Source organism: Chinchilla lanigera, unplaced genomic scaffold (genome assembly GCF_000276665.1).
Source record: "Chinchilla lanigera isolate Chin_1 unplaced genomic scaffold, ChiLan1.0 scaffold00101, whole genome shotgun sequence".
NCBI lineage: Eukaryota > Metazoa > Chordata > Mammalia > Rodentia > Chinchillidae > Chinchilla > Chinchilla lanigera.
Window position 1 is genome coordinate 2,364,562 of NW_004955502.1, and position 19,258 is coordinate 2,383,819.

At 36.9% G+C, this 19,258-nt stretch overlaps 1 long non-coding RNA gene across 1 annotated transcript in view; it reads left to right on the forward strand.

Moving 5' to 3' along the window:
* Positions 1 to 19,258, forward strand: part of LOC106146906 — a 44,690-nt gene that overhangs the window by 4,563 nt on the left and 20,869 nt on the right. Inside the window, exon 2 of the long non-coding RNA XR_001231532.1 lies at positions 3,361 to 3,430. This is a non-coding gene — a long non-coding RNA (uncharacterized LOC106146906). The remainder of the gene's footprint in view (positions 1 to 3,360; positions 3,431 to 19,258) is intronic.

Consider the following 19,258-nt stretch of genomic DNA (forward strand, 5'->3'; position numbering starts at 1 on the left):
TAGCTCAGCGGCAAAAGCGCCTGCCTCGCAAGCGCAAGGTCGTGAGTTCGGTTCCCGGTACCGGAGAAAAACCAAAAAAAAAAAAAAAAAAAAGTCATTTGATGTTATTTAGAAACAAGGTTCATTTCCAGCAGTATTAGTTGTTAGCCATTCATTCATTCATTCATCCAAACACATGACCAATGCCTATTATAAGCTTGAATTACTACTTTGAATATAAACAATTTCCAAAGGAAAAGAAAACTCTCTTCTCAAGCCATTTAAGGGAGAACACTCTTCTTAAAACATTTAAGGAAGAATTCTCCTGCCCAATGCAAAAGGTCTTTCAGGAAAAATATATTTCTGTCTTGTTTTACTAAAGAGGTTTACTTATGCATGTCAGGTGCTATACTAAACAAAAAGGATATTTCAATTTTAAATACTCTATTAACAAGGAGTACAAAATTTACACTGATAAACTTAAATGAGCTAAGAATTTATTTAGGAAATATTCAAAAAGAAACTCCAATATGCTATATCCTGCTTTAGGAACTGAACAAAAACTATCAGTAATTACCATAAGGAAGTTGGCTGTTGCTTCATTAAATCCAAATTAATATGTTTCTCTTTTGTCTTCAATATGTGAAGAGTAAAGTTAAATAGATAATTGAACTCTCTATGGAATAACAATGCCAACCAAATTCCTCTGGACTTAGAAAGGCTTCCATACCACCACAGTTCTCCACATTGACTACACAGCAGAGTCATTTGTTTTGCGGAGCTTGAAAATATATTTAAGATACACACATCCCACTCTCAGATATTCTGACTTAATGAGGCTTGGTTGAAACTGGGGTACTGGAATAAGAATCCTTTGCATGGGACAAGGATTCAGTACCCAGTGGCCTTTTCTTCCTGCCCAAAGCCACAGACCTCTCTTGTTCATGAGATCAAAATCAGAGGATAGGGAAACGCTGGGAAATGAAGACATTTACTAAATACCATCTGTTTAGCTGTTGTTCATCATTTCTTTTTCAAACCAACTCTGAAATAATGGTTGGGTTATTTTTTTAACTGCTTTAACCCTCGCTCATATATAGTACTAAGTCCACCATGTCCTTTAACAGTCAACACACGTATCCTCTCCTTAGCTCATCCAGTCAGCCCAAAAATCCAGGAATCTCAGCTCTCACCTGGAAAGAACGTGGCATGCTTTCTTCTTTCCACTTGAGAACTGGGAAGTTATAAGAACTGCATTTTTTTCTTTAGCATTTCCATGTGCCAAAATGAGAAGAAGTTAAGACAGTGCAAGTTTCAAACTGCCTTGAGCTGGAGAGGGGGAGAAAAATGAAACTTTTATGGGGATAAGAGAATTTGCATGGTAAGTCACAGTCCTTTGACTTCTACCTTCCTCTATAGGAATGAATATTCAATACAAAAATAAATATGTCAATGTCATGTTTACCCAATTCTGGTGAAGCAAGGTATAAATCTCAAATTGTTAACCATCTGCAGAAAATGACTGGATTTTTCTATCAGAAGCCAAGTAATTAAAATGGAAAAATGTGTTTAGTGTTCAAAGAAACCGAAGTGTTACTATATTGGATAAGGGAGCGGTCCATGACCACATAATGTCATTAAAGTGATTGGAAATTATGTGGTCTCTTAAATTGTTTTATTTCCCTCAGCAGAATATTAATTTCAGGTGAGTAATTTAAATTGCATTAACAGCAGACTCCTTAAGATGACACTTCATTTACTTTCAAAAGTTGCTGCTGTTGAAGCTATCCCCCCAGTCTGCCATTTCACATTGGTGCTAACTTGCACCAGATTGTATATTGTTTTTCTCAAAATACCATAGGGGGTGTCAAAAGCTTTATTGCAAACCTGCTGCTTTATGGGAAAATGCAGTGTAAATAAACCAGAGAGACACCTCTGTAAATTGTCCTATTTTGGAGAGAAAATGCTTCAATTAGATATATGAAATCAACTGACAGTTTTATGAACCAAATCATTTTGGAAATTTCCTTGACACACAGTAGATATCATCACATTCTCAGAGACATATGGTACAGAGTCACAAGAGAGTCAAGGACTGGCAAACTTACACTCAGCAGGAATCTGATCCCAGAGCCCACCTCTCATTCACTCACAGGTGTCCAGCTGAGACAACTTTCTAAGTTGTCAATTTGATGAAAAAGAAGTATCAAAACAAAACAAATTTTAAAAGAAAAAAATCATAATGTTTCCTTTTCTTATAAAAATGACATACATAAACTTTCTTCTACTCTTCCATAGCCCTTCATTCTAGTAGCCTGAATAGAAATAATAGGCCTTCATGTGGAGAACAGCTGAAGCTGGAGATTGATCACACATGCGGGGCTAAGACAAAGCCCACCCCCAGAACACAGGGAGCTGGAGGGGAGCCACTTAAACAAGCTGTTCCAGATCACAAACAAGTTGCTAGGCAGGGGGGTTGAAATTGACATCAACCTCTAGAAGGTATAAACAAAAGCTCTGCAGTCCTTGGCCAGTTCCTTTCCTCCCAGCTGGAGAGAGGGCTCCACCTGACCTCAGCTTTCTGTCTCTTTTATTTCTCCATCCTCTAGCCATCCCTCTGCCCCACCCCAGAAACTCTGAGAGCTGCTCAAGATGCAGCAATTAGAGGCTAGGCAAGCAGTCTGACAACTACAAGGTTATGGACACGGTTGTATAAGCAAGTTTTACTGGGATCCTAAACACCAACTAGTAATATAGATGATCATTTGCAGAAGAGGAACAGCTTCATGGATGACCAAGTGAGATTATTAAATTGTTCAAGAAACTTAAAGCCAGTAGCAAATATATTATAGAATTTGAATTTACCTCTAACCTCTCAAGCCCTTCTCAAGTAAAGAATATATTCTTAATTGGATACAACATAATCATTGATTTGATTCTCTACTCTTCATTAAATAACCCTAGTTTTTTTTATTTGCTTATACCTTGTCTTTTCTATTATTAAAATTTGCAAACACCTTAAGAAATATGTAATATTCACTTTATTTATACTGCAAGACCTTTGCTTTTGTGACCATAAATCTTTCTGACTTGCTTTCCTTTTCTCCTATAAGTTCCCCTGTTTGTGCTAATCGTCACCTATGATTTGTACCCCCCTGAAGTCTGCTTTTTAGCTGCTGATTTCCAGGGTTACCACTGCTTTTTTCTTCCATGGTATTCCAATGGTGACCAAGTCACCTGCTATGATTCTCTGCTATCTCTGTTTATCAGCTGTTCCTGAATCAAGCTTGCATATTTTGGAACCATCTTCCCAGCCAGGCAGCTTCCAGGCATAGCTGACTGCTGACTTGACTAAGCATATCTAACTCTCTTTTATTGCAGGATAGAACAGAACAGATTCTCTCCTTTTTGAGAGGGGAAAAGTCCACTATCCCCAGGAGAGTACCAGCAGGTACGACACACCCAAACTCTGAGTTTATAGTGCTACCTGTTTACTTTTCTGTGAGTTATCACTGCCAGTGCAGTGAAACTGCCCAGCCATATGAAGCAGCAAAGCAGCCTGCCATAAAAAGGGCCCTAGAGGTACATATGCATTGCTCTAACACCCTAAAAGGGAGAAATTTTAAAACCTCTAAGGAAATGCTGCCAAAGAATCTAATTACACAGCAGGAGCCCAATATCCAAGGAAGGAATGTACATGTGGGATACTGAGAATAGGTATTTCTTAAATCATAGGTAATCTGGTTAGCTTTGTTGAAGGCATTTTAAAAAGTAATCAAAAGAGGCAAACACATTCTCTTTCTTATATTAATTACAAATACAATCACGTGTTTTATCTTTTGACAAAAGCTGCCAAAATCTCCAGAACACACTGGCTTGTTTCTTCCATGTTAATTACCTGAAGCATAGAATCAAAAGAAGCCATGAATAGTTTTAAGACCAACTTAGCTATAGCAACTTTACTGGAACTCCTTCCTTTATTATGTTGCTTTTAGGATGTTTCTTTATAAAACGATTACAAGGGCTCAGGGTATAACTCAATAGTAAAGCACTTGCCTAACATGTACATGGCCTGGGTTCAATCACAAGCAGGACAAAATAAATAAGCAAAAGTAAAAATAAAAGTAAAAAGATGTGTCATGTACAGGATCCTAATAACTCCAATCAGTGCAAACTGTATATGCCATAACATGAGCTAAGACAAATGATATCAAGCAAATATTAAAGGTGATGTAAAAGGTGATAGAAGAACCAAAGAGGGGAGGGGAGAAGAAAAAAGGAGGAGGGGTAAGGAGAAGAGGATTAAGAAAAGACTGACCTGTAATATGTACATGTAACAACTCCCCAAGATGGCTGTGAACTGTGTGAATTACAAACATGCACTAACAAAATTAAATTTTAAAAAAGTAAAAAGATTATAGGTAGGGCGCTGTACCCTTGACATACTGTGTGGTAAAAAGCAGTAGGAAGGCAGAGGTGCACGCTGCACTCACATGTGCTAGGCAGCAGCAGAATACCACTCAGCCTCAAAACTAAGGCAATTTGCTGGCTTATTTAATTTTAGTTATCTTCAAATGACACTGTGTAGCAGAACAGATACTGTCATCACAACATGGCAAATACAGAGGAGCCACTGGTCTACAGAGCCAGCAGGGAAAGCCATTTGCAGGCCATGGTTAGGAACTCACTGTGCACCAGCCCGAGATGGGAGACCCCCTTGCTTCAAGATGTGCCCCAAGCTGGCAGGTTGCACTGCTGGGTGGGTGAGTCCCTTTGCAACAGGACTCTTCCTTACTACTCCTTCAGTTTAATGTGCACGCCTGAAGCCTGAGGTGGTATCTATAGTAGTTTGTGCTCACCTCTTCACTTATCATCAGCCTGTAACCAAATATTTTGGAAAATTCTTTCCCCAAAGAAATCCAGGGTGTTTTCTTTTAATCACTAGGAAACGTCTTTGGTTTACACACAAAAATTTATCTGCCCCCGGGAGTTCTAATATACCCCTTTTTTCAATGTTTTATTCTGGACATGTATATATGTGTGTGCACATATATTGAAAATTTTAACTATTTTTAAGTATATAGCTTGAGCGCTATTAAGTACATTCACATAGATGCACAACTATCAGGACTACCTCTGTCCAGAACCTTTTTATTAAACAATAATGCCCTTGCATCTCCCTCCAGCCCACGATAGCCAAAATACATCATATTAGCCAATGAATTATTTCAAGATGAAAGTAATGGAGAAAGCAAGCTCAGTAAGAGCTCTCTGCCCTCCCTCTTTCTACCTAAAAACAGCATAAAGATCCCTTGTAAAGGTAACTTAGGTGTCCATTTGTGAAGGTATTTTCCTGTGTCTCATACTAGGAAATCCAAAGCCAGTACGAAGATGGGCTTGCATAACAAACTTTACTGAACAACCCTTATTTACTCCATGTTTCCTACTCATCTCTCTGTGGCTTAGCACTCTAGGAGCCCAAATCCCCTTATCCTTTTTAGGCACTTCCCATGATTCATCACTCTTTATTAAAATGCCATATAAATCTAGCTCTCCACATCCTCACTAACAGTTTGGGTTTTTTTGATAATAGTCATCTTAATTTGTGGGAAGTAGCATCTCCTTGTGTTTTATATTTTCACTGACCTAATAATTAGTGATGCTGAATATCTGATGTATCCAATTTATGCCTATTCTATTCCTCTACTTTTAACTACATCTCCTTACTTTTTATTTTGAGATTGAAGTATAATTTAAACACAGTAAGGTACCCATACTTAAAGTATGTGATTTGATAAATTTTGATATAAGTACGGACCTTTGAAACTATCACCACACATTAAAAGAATGAACATGACCACCACTCCTTAAAGTTTCTTCATGTCCATTTTTAATCCTTTCTTCCCACATTTCTCTCCTTATATCACCCTAGGCAAACACTGACCAGCTTCTTTCTGCCCTATAGATATGTTGGCACTGCTTAGACTTTTACACACATGGAATCATAGAGTACATGCCATTTCTTTGATTTCCTGGCATTCCACGTATTTATTTTGAGGTCCATCTACATTGGTGGTATGTCGGTAGTTAATTCCTTTCTTGCTAAGTAGCATTATTCCATAGATATAGCACACATCATGTACATATTTGCCTGTGGATGGACATTTAAATTGTCCTAGTTTGGGACTATTGTCAATATAGTACCTATAAACCTATAAATCTTTGAATCAACATTCCTTTCCATGTATCTTGGATAAATACTGAGGAGCAAAATGGCTGGGCCATGTAGCAGGTTTATGTTTAACTACTTAAGTAACTGTTGAGTGGCAGTGCCTTTGTACTACATAGCTAGGGTTCTTCAGTAAAAACAGAGAGCCCTGGAACTGACTCATGGCTATGATGGCCAAGCAGTCCCATCCGTGATACGTAAGCTGGAGAACCAGGAAAACTGGTGGTGTCATTTAGTCCATGTCAAGAGCCTTCCTGAGCACAATGGAAGAACTTCACATCTGAGACCAAAAGCCTGAGAACCAGTAGGGTGAGGGCACTGCAGCTGGTGTAAGTCCCAGAGTCTGAAAGCTGAGAACCAGGAACCTGAAATCCAAGGTGAAGAGAGATGAAGCAGAAAGAGAGACAAGTCACACTTTCTCTGTACAATAGGAAAGATGGTTTAAGGGCATGTCAGGAATCAGCAAGGCCACATCTTTCACAAGTTCAAAGGTGTAAAACTATGAAGTTTTCACTTTAGAAGAGGGCACGTGGTCTCCCTATTTGATGAGGGCTGCCTAGGGAATTGGTTTGACAGGGTTCTTTTCACAGTGTCCAGCTATCCAGTCACACAGAGATCTTTGCAATCACGATTGCAGGGGGTCTGGCTGTGCTTGAGCTTGTGGTAGACATTGACATCATCCGTGTGGTGCTGGTATTTTAGGCATGAAGAATGCAAGAGTTACAAGGTCATGGAGGCTTCTACCCAGATATCAGAAGACCTGGGGGCCAGGCAGTGTGCCCCTGAGAGGGCAGTGCATGGAGGTGTAAGGGTGAAGCACAAATTGCAGTGGAAATCTTAGGAAGTTGGAGAAGTCAGGAACATGGACTGTCTGCCAAGGAAAGCTGTCAGCAGTAAGCAGAGGTACCCCAAGAAAGAAGCCATGAGGGCTGCAGCCAGCAATGTTGCAGGGATGGGGCTGCCCAACCCTTTTGGAGCACACATCTTGCTCTGGTGCTGGACATGGATTTATAGTATTTAAATTTGCTCCACTAGATTTTGGTCTTGATTTGTTCTGATTTCTTTCTATCCCCCTATTCTTATCTTTTAGAATTAGAATGTTTACCCTATATGATTGTGTGTTGGAGCTGTTTAGCTGTTTTGATTTTTACAGGGACTCACAGATGAGATTCTACCTTGACTCTCAGAGGAGCTTTTGGACTTGGACTTTTCAGCAATGCTGGAACTGTTAAGAGTTTGGCAAAAATTAGAAATGTACTAAATGCATAATGAGACAGAAATGAGTCTCTTGGGAGCCCAGAGAAGACTGCTGCTTTTAATCTCTATCTCCTGCAAAGTCTCAGAACATGGGAAAAATGTAGAAAAATTTTCTGCCTGAGAGTAAAACACACAGTCTGTACTCTAACTACCAATGCTATCCTTGTTCCCAATTAAAACTCTGAGCCTGGGTTTTTTTGGTCTGCATTTCTATCAACATTTTGGTCTTCTGAGCTCAGATGAGAATCTCCCATCAAGCCATCAAGCTCACCTTATAGCATTCTAAGACTTCTCTAGCCCCCATCACCAAACCTTTCCAGATTCCTCCTGCAAACCACTTTCAAAGACTTCTAATCCACATGTTCAGACATAGTAACAACAGTGACTCTGGTCCTGGTCCAAACATCCGTCTTAGTCACTTTCCCATTGCTAAATACAATATTCAATACTGTGTCTTAAAGGAGTCAAAGTTTATTTGAGTTCACATGTTCAGTCCATGGTTGGTTGGCTCCAAGGCAGAAACAGCATAGCAGAGAACAGCTGCTCACTTCATGATACTTTAAAGCAGAGTGAAAGCAGAAGAGCCAAAGCGGGAGATATACCCTTCCAGGTCATTTCCACAGTCCACCTCTCCTGACCAGGCTTTGCCTCTTAACAGCACCCTGAGTTCTGAACTCATGATGAGATGAATTCACTGAGGAATATAGCTCCCTCATGATCCAATCCCTTTCAAAAGCCCCACCTCTGAACACATGAGGCTTTAAGGGATCATTTTATACTTAAACTATAACAAATGCATAAGTGGGAATGATGACAAAGTTTGTAGACTAATGTGAAATTGAAAAAAAAAAATCTCCTAGGGTTTCCATCTTGGGGGATTCCCCACCCTTTCCTGAGCTTTCTGTCAGGGAATATCACCAGGATCCCACACTGGGAGTGCTTGGCTTTGGCCGTGAGAGAGGAAGCATCTCTGTAGAGTTTCCACATAGCATAAATCTGCTCCTCACAAAAAAGGGCCTCTGCAGAGCCCAAAGCTGAAAGCTCAGTGTGTCTGGGGAAAAGAATCTGTGCTTGTCCCAGCCCTCAGGTCCTGGGAAACATGAACCATAAATAAGGGATGAACACTTAAGAAAATATGTTAGGCACTCCGCAACCAGAGAAGGATGTGATGGAAAAACAACCTGTACACTGAAGAAACACTGGAAGGTCCCAAGACACCAGCCTTCCAAAAAGAAATGGGTTTAACTGGAAGATCACAGAATGCTTCCCTCTCCTACACCTTACCACCACCACCAAACAGTTCTAATATAATGATGCATTATCACTGAGTGAGCCACAAGACACAGACTTAATCTGAGAAGGAGCTCTCAGGGAAACCCCAAGACAATGGAGAAAACAAAACTAAAGACAATAGATGAATCTGGGTGTCTTATAACTATACCCATAGCAAAAACTAAGTCACTCGACTCCTAGCCAGATTAGTACAAAACCTTACACTAAAGGTCTGTTTGCCTCCAAGTCTAATTATGCAATAGAATATCGAGCTTTCAAGGAAAAAAATTAGACTGTCTACCAAAAGCAAGACAAGAAAATATTCAGAAGAAACAAAGACACCTAATTCAGACATGACACAGAATTAGAATTATCAGGTCATAGACAGGCAATTTAAAATACTGTGGTCCCTTAGAATTCTCGGGCAACAAATTAGAAGTCCTCATAGATTCATCCCAAAGCTCCACGTGTTTAAGTCCCTTATATAGATGGCATAGTGTTTGCATATAATCTATGCACATTTTCCCATATACTGTAAGCCACATTTAGATTATAATCTCTAAGAAAATTTAAGTGCTATATAAATATATGCATATTTTATTTTATTGCTCTTCAGATTTGTGCTTTTTTATTACAAATTGAAGGTTTATAGAAATTATAGGCCATTTTTCTAACAGCTTTGGTAATCATTAGCATTTTTTAGCAATACAGTATTTTAACTAAGTTATGTACATTGCTTTTTAGACATAATACACTAACACACTTTACAGACTATGGTATAGTGTAAATATAAATCTTACATGCATTGCTAAACAAAAATAAATGCATGCAATTCATTTCTTGTGATATTGACTTTATTTCTATGTTCTGAAACTGAATTTCCAAGATCTCTCAGGTAGGGAAGTGGATAGTTGTGCTGTATCATTAAGGAATAATGACAAGGGGAAAGATCTATCCATGTTTGGTTCAGATGAATGTTTTTCTTAATATTTTGACATACAGTTGGTTGAAACATTGGATGCAGAAACTGTGGATAGTGAGGACCAGCTGTAATTATGACTGATATGATAAAAACTCTAATAGAAAAAGTAGGCAATATGTAAGAACATATGGAAAATATACACAGAAAGCCAGAAACTAGCAAAGAATATAAAGGAATGGCTAGAAAACAAAAACACTGTAAAATGAAAAATGCCTTCATCAATAAACAAGGCTGAGAAGCGAATCAGAGAACTTCAGGATGGGTCAATAGAAATTTCCCAAGCTGAAAATCAAAGAGAAAAGAACAAAAAACATTCAGAACTGTGGGACAATATCAAAAGGTGTAAGTTATACATAATTGGGATACCAGAGGGAAAAGAAAGAGAACACAGTGGAGAAATATTTGAAGTAATAATGGCTGAGGACTGTTTCAAATTAATGGCACACATTAAACACAAATCCAGGAAGACCAGAGAGCTTCAGGTAGGATAAACACTGTGAAATACACACCCAAGCATATCATGTCCAACTGCAGGAAGCAAGACAGGAAATCTTGAAGGAAACCAGAGAAGATGGTCCTTGGTAAAGCAGAGTCTTAACCACTGAGTACCAAAGAATGAGAACTAAAGTGGCCATCTTGGCAAAAACCATGCAAGTAAAGGAAAAGTAGGATAAATAGTGTTTAAAGAACATTTCTGATTTGGATTCTATTTCCAGCAAAATTATATTGGAAAATAGAAGGAGAAATAAGACTTCCTTAGACAAAAACTGAGGTAATAAATGCCCAGCAGACCAGCCCTGCAACATATGTTGAAGGAAGTTATTGGGCAGAAGCAAAGTGATATGCCAGAATGTATACAGTGAAAAGAAGTACAAAAGACAAGAAATACAAGAAAGGTAACCAATAATGTTTAATTTTTAAAAATTTGATCTAAAAGTTCTCTTCTTCTTAAAGTAACAGTAATAACAATATATTGTGTTATTATAACATATGGATAAGTGAAATTAACAATGGTAATATCACCAGAGACAGAAGGAAGTGAGAATATCCTCCTATTGTTAGTTAACTATATCACGTGTATAATTTGAGGATGGGTTTAGACTAGTGAAAGTATGCATTAAAAACACAAGGAAACCACTAAAATCTTATTAAAAAGAAACAACCAGCTAAAAGAATGGATAAACTGGAACCACAGAAAATGTTCAATTAAAACTGAAGAAGGTAGAGAAGCAGAGGGGAGAAAAAAGATTAAATGTAAACACAGAAATAGTTTTAAACATAATATATATTGATCCACCTATATGAGTAATCAGTTTAAATACGAATAATGGGGGAAAATTTTGGTTTTTTACTGATGTAACAGAATTTTTGATGCTATATTATATGAAAAGTCTTTACTACCTGTTATGGTTTGTGTCTGGGTGTCCCCCCAAAGAAACATGCAGTCAGAGGGCAGGCTTTTAGAGTTTATGACTGATTCATCGTCCAGTGCTGGGATTATGGGTGTGAGTGTTACACCTGCCCTGGAGTGGGTAGTTCACATACAATGTAAGGGAGGGAAAGAGGCTGCCACTCCTCCTTTTTGCTCTTGTTGCTTTTGTTGTTTTCTGCCACCATGAACTGTTGCCCTCTGCCATGTGCCACTCTGCCTTGGAGCCAGCTGAGGATGGCCTGAAACCTCCATGAACTGTAAGCTAAAAAAACCTTTCCTTGTTTAAATTTGGACGTTAGGTATTTTGTCTCAACAATGATAGAAAAGTAACTGAGACACTACCTATACAATGTTTCTGTAAATTAAAAAATCATAAATATATAGTTTTATTTTAAAATTTAAAAGTTAGTTTTTAAAAGTCCATGTTAAATCACACAACCCATAATTTTAGATAGTTTTAAACATTTGTCCACAAACACAATGAGTTAAATTCCAAAAGGATGTGAGTTCTTCAGCAAATGCAGATTGAAAGAGAATTTTTCTAGAACAGCACTGACCAGTGACACTTTCTACTGTAACAGAAATCTCCTGTACTGGTTCTGTCTGGTACGATGGCCACCAACCACTCACACATTCAACTACTGAACAAACAAATAGGGCCAATGGGAACTGAATTTCTTATTTAATTTTGGATTAGTTAATTAAATTTTAAATTTAAAAAACTACACCGGGCTAAGGTCTACCAAATAAACACGGGGCTTTTGGACAAACTGAACTCAATTCTTCCTACAAACATGTAACCCATTCTCCTATCCTGTCCTAACCTGAGTTTTTTAAATAAGTTGTAAGAGTTTCACAGTTGGAATTCTACGACAACATGAATTTTTTTAGTTTGTTGGACTTTACAGGTTACCCATGAAATGTAACATGAGGGTAGACATAAAGTAGGTAAGTCCCAAATTAAGAAACATATATTCTAAATTATAAACTCCTACTTTCATCTCAATAAGAATTTTCCATAAAATAAATTGATCAATTGCAGAGTGAATTCCAAACTATTACCACACAAATTTAAAGCCTCTGTCACAGTACTATTAGCTTTCAATTAGAACAGAGTCTGGATAGAAGTCCCAAAATGGGGTGATCCAAAGTGTCATTTCTAACTAATGGATGTACCTTGAGACCATACACTTAAGTGCAATAAATCTGATCATAAAAATGGCAAGACATTTTAAAAACCATGAAAGTATGACAGATGTGAAAGTCAGTGAATGATGATACCAAATTAAGAACTACAGTTTTTCCCAAAAGTGTACTGGAAAACAATAAACAGACACAATAGTAAAGACAATTTGTCTAAACCAAAAAAAGTTTATGATTTAGTATAAAACATCAACCATATTCCAAATAAATCTCAATTAGTAGATGAAACATCCACATATTCTGTTAAATTTCCCACTTAAGTGGCCAACACAAAGTTCATGAGGCTCTAGTGAGAAAAAGCAAGCAAAGTGGATTCCCTGTCCAGAAACATTAGAAGACCTGGGATTATTTTCTTTGCAATGCTTAGTAATCAAACAACGACAATTTTTGAAGACAAAGGCTAAGAATGTAACCTAAGAATGTAACCCAGTTTGGTTGTCATTCATATGGGAAGATAGTAGAAAGGCATTTTCAACTGCACAGGGTTCAGAAACCATCCCACTGGTATTCCTGTTTAAAGGTCCAGGACAGTTACAGATGGGTCCCTTCCCCTCAGCTTCTCACATACCCATCTCAAACTATAAAAACCATACTCTGCACAATCCCAAACCTGCCTTCCTGAGAGCCTGGAGGAAAGAATATCTCCTATCCTTTCTCTCTAAGCACTGCAGAGCTGCAGGTCTAAGTGGAGAGAGCCTGCCCTCATCATTAGGGGAAATCTGCTGTGCTTCAAAGCAAAAACAGGGCTCTACATACTCTCTCTGCTGCCCCTTCTCTAATGCTGAAACTGCCTGCTCAAGTGGAGCACCGTCTCCTCTTTTCTTGTCCAAGAGATAGACCAACAGCATAGAGCTTCCCAGCTTGAAGAAAGGAAGCCTGCAGTCCATCTTCTCTGCTTGTCTAAGGCATTCATCCTCAGCTTTCTCAGCTTTAATACCATGGCAGAGGCAAGATTTGGCTCTTGACATCTATTCTGTCCTCCTTCTAGAGACTATCCCTGTAAAGTGGGGAATGAAGAACTAAAGAATTCAATTCATCAGCTCCTCTGCAGCTGAAGTTTCAGGTATGATTCAGATTTGATCGATCAAATACACCTATAGGAAATTTTTAAATGCTGCATTGTTATAGATGAACTTTCTCCAGCTGCTGCTGCTGCTATTTCTGCTGGCAAGCAGTCACAGAGGTTGTAGGTTTTCTGAGGCAGCATTAGCAATCCAGTCCCTCACTTTGTGGCTGTCAAGAGCCATCATCAATCCTTTTGCTGGCATATTTTGTAGCAATGAGCCAGTAATAGGAACCACTTCCTGAGCATGACAGGATGCTCTGAATTCTGAGGTTTCCTGATTATACCAGAGGGAGCATTTCCATAGGTGGCATTTTTATTCCTGTATATTCAGCCTTGACCCTGTTTCTTCAAATTTTCTGATAATTTTTATTAAATTAACACAATGTTTTTTTTCTTGCTTAAGCAAGCAGGCATGAATTTGCTCCTTTGCCATTGAATTCTCTGCAACTCAACTCTGATCAATATAATCAGACAGGCTTATACTTCAGGTGTTATTGATCCTACTTGTTCTGTGTTTCTCTTATCACCTCTTTAGAGCTTGGAAGGGATAAGGGCTGCCAGGATAGGTTCTTCTGAACACTTAAAAGAAGTCAACTAAATAACCTAACAATGAACCTCAAGGTCCTAGAAAAACAAGAACAATCTAAACCCAAAGCTAGTACAAGAGAGGAAATTATAAAGATCAGAGCAGAAATCAATGACACTGAGACAGAAAGAAAGAAAGAAAGAAAGAAAGAAAGAAAGAAAGATAGAAAGATGAAAGAAAGAAAGAAATCTACAGTCAATGAGCCAAAGAAGTGCTTTTTCAAAAGAATAAACAAAATAGACCAATGCTTAGCCAATCTAACCACCCCAAAAAAGGAGAGAAAATACCCAAATTGATGCAATTAGAAATGAAAAAAGTGAAATCACAATACTGCTGAAATAATAATATTATTAACTACATTTCAAATCAGTATGCCAAAAAATTGGAGAATTCAGAAGAAATGGATAGATTATTAGAGACACATATGAATTATCAAAACTGAACCAATAAGATTTAAAATCTTAAATAATCCAATAGCAGACAATGAAATTGTAGCAATAATTAAGAAAATCTACCAATTAAGAGAAGATCAAATCTGGTGGGTTCAGGGCTGAATTCTATAAAACCTTCAGAGAGGAGCTAACAACACTCCTCAAACTCTTAAAGAAATTGGAAAGGAAAGAGTACTCCCAAAGTCATTCCTGAAAGCTACCATTATCATGATTCCAAAGCCTGAGAAAAATCCAATTAAAAAAGAGAAGTATAGACCAATCTGATAGACCAATCTTTACGCCAGTGTAGATGCAAAAATCCTCAACAAGATACTGAGGTCAGAATGCACTAAATCATCAAAAAAGATCATACGTCATGACCAAGTAGGCTCATCCCAGGAAGGTAAGGATGGCTCAACATTCCCAAATAAATAAGTGTAATACATTATATAAACAGAAGCAAGGACGAACCACATGATTATGTCAATAAACACAGAAGAAGCCTTTGACAAAATTGAACATCCACCCATGGTAAAAGCACTGAAAAGCATAGGTATAGAAGGACATTATATCCATATGATGAAAGCCATTTGTCACAAACCTATTGCCAACATCAGAAAATTTTCCCTCTGAAATCAGAAACAAGACAAGTATGTTCATTACCACCACTCCTTTCAAATGCAGTATTTGAAACATTAGCAAGAGCAATCAGGCAAGAAAAAAGAAATAAAAGAGATGTATAGGAAAAGAAGTCAAATTATTATTTGTAAATGACATGATTTGCTACATAGAAGACCCCCTAAGAATCTAACACTTAGAACTGGTAACAAAATTCAGTAAAGTAGCCGGATACAAAACACAAAATCAATAGCATTCCCTGTACACTAATGATGAACACACTGAGAAAGAAATTAAGAAAAAATACCATCCATAATACCACCAAGAAACTTAGGGACTAACCTAATTAAGGAAGTCAAAGATCTCTCTAATGAAAATTATGTACTTTGAAGAAGGGAATTGAAGAGGATATCAGAAAATGGAAAGATATCTCCTGTTTTTGGATAGGCAGAATGAATATAATCAAAATGGCCATAATTCCAAAATTCATATTCAGGTTTAATGCAATCCCAATCAAAATTCCAACAGCATTCTTTACAGAACTGTAGAAAATAATACTAAAACTCATACTTAACCAGAAGACACGCAGAACAGCAAAAGCAATCATGGGTACCAAGAGCAAAGTGAGAGGCATCACAATCCTGGATTGAAGTTATATTACAAAGCTACAGTGATAAAAACAGCATGGTACTGGAACAAAAACAGACATGTTGACCAATGGGGCAGATTAGAGGATGCAGAAATAACACCAATCATTTCATCTTTGGCAAAGGGATCAGAAAACATACACCAGAAGACAGACAGTCTCTTTAATAGATGGTATAGGAAACCTGGCTATTCACATACAGAAGATAGAACCTAAACCCATATCACTCACCATGTACTAAACTAAAATTAAAATGGTTCAAAGAACTAAATGTTAAAACAGAAACACTCGGTTGATTTCTTGGTGGTAGGCATTCTTTCTGGAGTGAGACGAAATCTCAGTGTTGTTTTAATTTGCATTTCTCAAATGGTTACCAATGTTGAACATTCTTTTCATATGTTTACTGGTCACTTGTATTTCTTTATCTGAGAAGTATCTATTCATTTCAGGTGTCTGTTTCTTAATTGAGTCATTAAATTTGGGGAGTCTAATTTTTTGAGTTTTGTCATATATTATAACTATTAGTTCATTTACTGAGGAGTAGCTACCACATATTTTTTTTCCCATTCAGTAGGTTTTCTCTTCATTCCATTAATGGTTTCCTTTGCTGTGCAGAAACTTTTAAATTTGATGTGATCCTGTTTGTTGACTCTTGGTATTATTTCTTGTGCAACTGGGGTTTTATTCAACAAGTCTTTGCCTGCACCTGTGTCTTCAAGAGTTTTATCTATTTCATCTTCCAGCAGATTGTTTATGGTCTAATGTTTAGATCTTTGATGGACTTCTGGAATTTTGAGTATAATATGGCAAGGAGAGGTTCTCTTTTGGTTATGGCTATTAAGAGTTCTATATTCCTCTATCACTATATGTATTTCAGGGTTTTTGTTTTTGTTTTGTTGTCATTGTTATTCTTTTGAGACAAGTGTTTTACTATGATGTTCAGGCTGGCTTTGAACTCATTCTGTTGCCCAGGTTGGCCTCAAACTCACAGTGATCCTCCTGCCTCAGTCTCCTGAGTGCTTGTATGTATATTTCTTTTCCTGAACTTTTCTGTCACTAGTTCTGTCAGATGCTAGTGAGGTGGTGGAAAGAAAGGAATTATTCCTCATTGTTGGTGAGACTATAAAGATACAACCTCTATGGAAATAAGTATGGCAATTCCTCCAAAAAACAAAACTAGAAATTCTATTTGAACCATATACTCCTCTTCTAGATATCTTCCCAGAAGAGTCAAAGACATCATATAGCAGTAATATACGCATACCCATGTTTATAGCAGTGCCATTCATAACAGTTAAATCTTGGAAACAGCCTACATGTCCATCAACAGATGAATGAACTAAAAATGTGACATTTATACACAATGGAATACTACTACACCATAAAAAAGAATAAACTTGAGTCATCTGTAGGAAAATGCGTGCACTTGGAACTATATGTTATGTGAAATAATTCAGAGCACACAACCTTAAATATCATGTTTTCTCTTAATGAAAAACTCTTTCTCCTCTCTTTTCTCTCTACATATATGTTCACCATCTGTGCTGTACAGTGAATGTAATCATTACATACTGCAAACAAATACTAATAAGAAAAGAAACATTTAACTTGATGGAAGATAAAATAGGTAAAGCTTTTGAAGTCATAAGGCAGTAATGGCGAACCTTTTAGAGACTGAGTGACAAACTTCAACCTAAGACCCAATTATTTATGACAAAGTGCAAACACAGCACTTAAACACAGCACTTAAACTTGAATACTGAAGTTTGGTTTAGAAAAAAGAACTCTACATTAATATCTTTTGTCTTAAAAGAAAAATACAATAACATATGTGCCACAGGTTCGCCACCACTGTCAGAAGGCATAGACAAGGACTTTCTGAAGAGAACTCTAGTTGCACAGAAAATAGTACCAAAAATGTATAAATGGCATCATATCAAATTAAAAACATTATGTACAGCACGAGAGGCAGCCAAAAGAGTAAAAAGGCAACCTACTGAATGACAAAAATTTTTATCAACTATTCTTCAAACAAAAGACTACTATCTAGAATATATAAAGACCTCAAAAAATTAAATTCCCCAAAATAAAAACCCAGACAAAAAATGGGCAAGCAAAATGCATAGACATTTCACAGAAAAATGGTCAATAAATGCATGAGGTAACACTCAACATTGCTGGCAATAACAGAAATGCAAATTAAAACAATGCTGAGATTCTATGTTACTCCAGAAAGAATGGCCATCATCAAGAAATCAAAGAATAGCAAATGCTGAAGAGGCTGTGGGGGAGAAAAGAGCCCTCTACATTGTTGGTGGGAATGTAAGCTAGTAAAACCACTATGGAAATCAGTGTGGAGATTCCTCAAAAAACTAAAACTAGAAATTCCATTTGACCCAGCTATTCCTCTTCTACGATTCTCTCCCAAAGAGCTACAGACATCACATATTACACTGATACATGGATATCCATGTTTACAGAAGCACAATTCATAATAGCTAAATCTCAAAAGAGATAGCTATAGATACAGATATAGATAGATAGATATAGATGATGTAGATGATTATAGATGATACAGAGATAGAAATAAGGGTGGATATGTTCATCAACAGATGAATGGAAAAAGAAAATATGATATTTACAGACAATGAAGTACTATTCTGTCACAAACAATAAACTTAAATCATTTTTAGAAAAATGGGTGCACCTTAAGACCATAATGTTAAGTGAAATAAATCAGACACACAAGCTTAAATATCACCCAAATATTGGGTTTCTCCTATATGAGAAACCCAAATTATGAATAAAAACAAAGTAAGAGATAACAAAAGTAGGGAGCTAGATCTTTCACAAAGGAAAAGAGGAAGAGCTGGATGGAGAAGGAAGGGAAGGACATGAAAACAGGAATGAAGCTGTGTTATGCACACGGACCAATTCCACACAAGGACTGTGAACATTGTGTGCTGTAAACACGCACTAATAAGAAAATAAAGAAAGTCAACTAAGAGTGACTTCAAAATTAAAAACTCAAGATTTTATACAGAATTGTTATATAAAAGTATTAGTGGTGATAAAACTGATAAAGGCTAGGAATTTAGAGCTGTTATGGGTTAAAAATAAAGTAACATACAGACATACAAAAAGGTTATTTTATTATTAGTAAAGTGAAAACTTTTAATGTAGATGGGAAGTTATTTTTTAAAAAAACAAAGTGAGGCTCTAAGATACCTCTCAATCATTGGAAGCAAAACATAGGCCATCTATAGAAAAAAATATAAATTAAAAATAGCAAGAAAGGCAAAAAATACAAACCATAAAATAAGATGAGCATAAACCAAACACTTTAGGTCACAAATATGAATAGTCTAAAAGTACCAATTAAATGATGAAGACATTCTATACTGCTTACAAAAAAATGAAAACAATGATTAAAATTAGTTAAAAATAAAAATCCGTATGAAATATATCAAACTGAAGCACAAAAAAGAAAACCAAAAAAATAGGGACAGTAATATTAATTTTAGGCAAAGTCATAAAATATGACATAAGCATAAAAC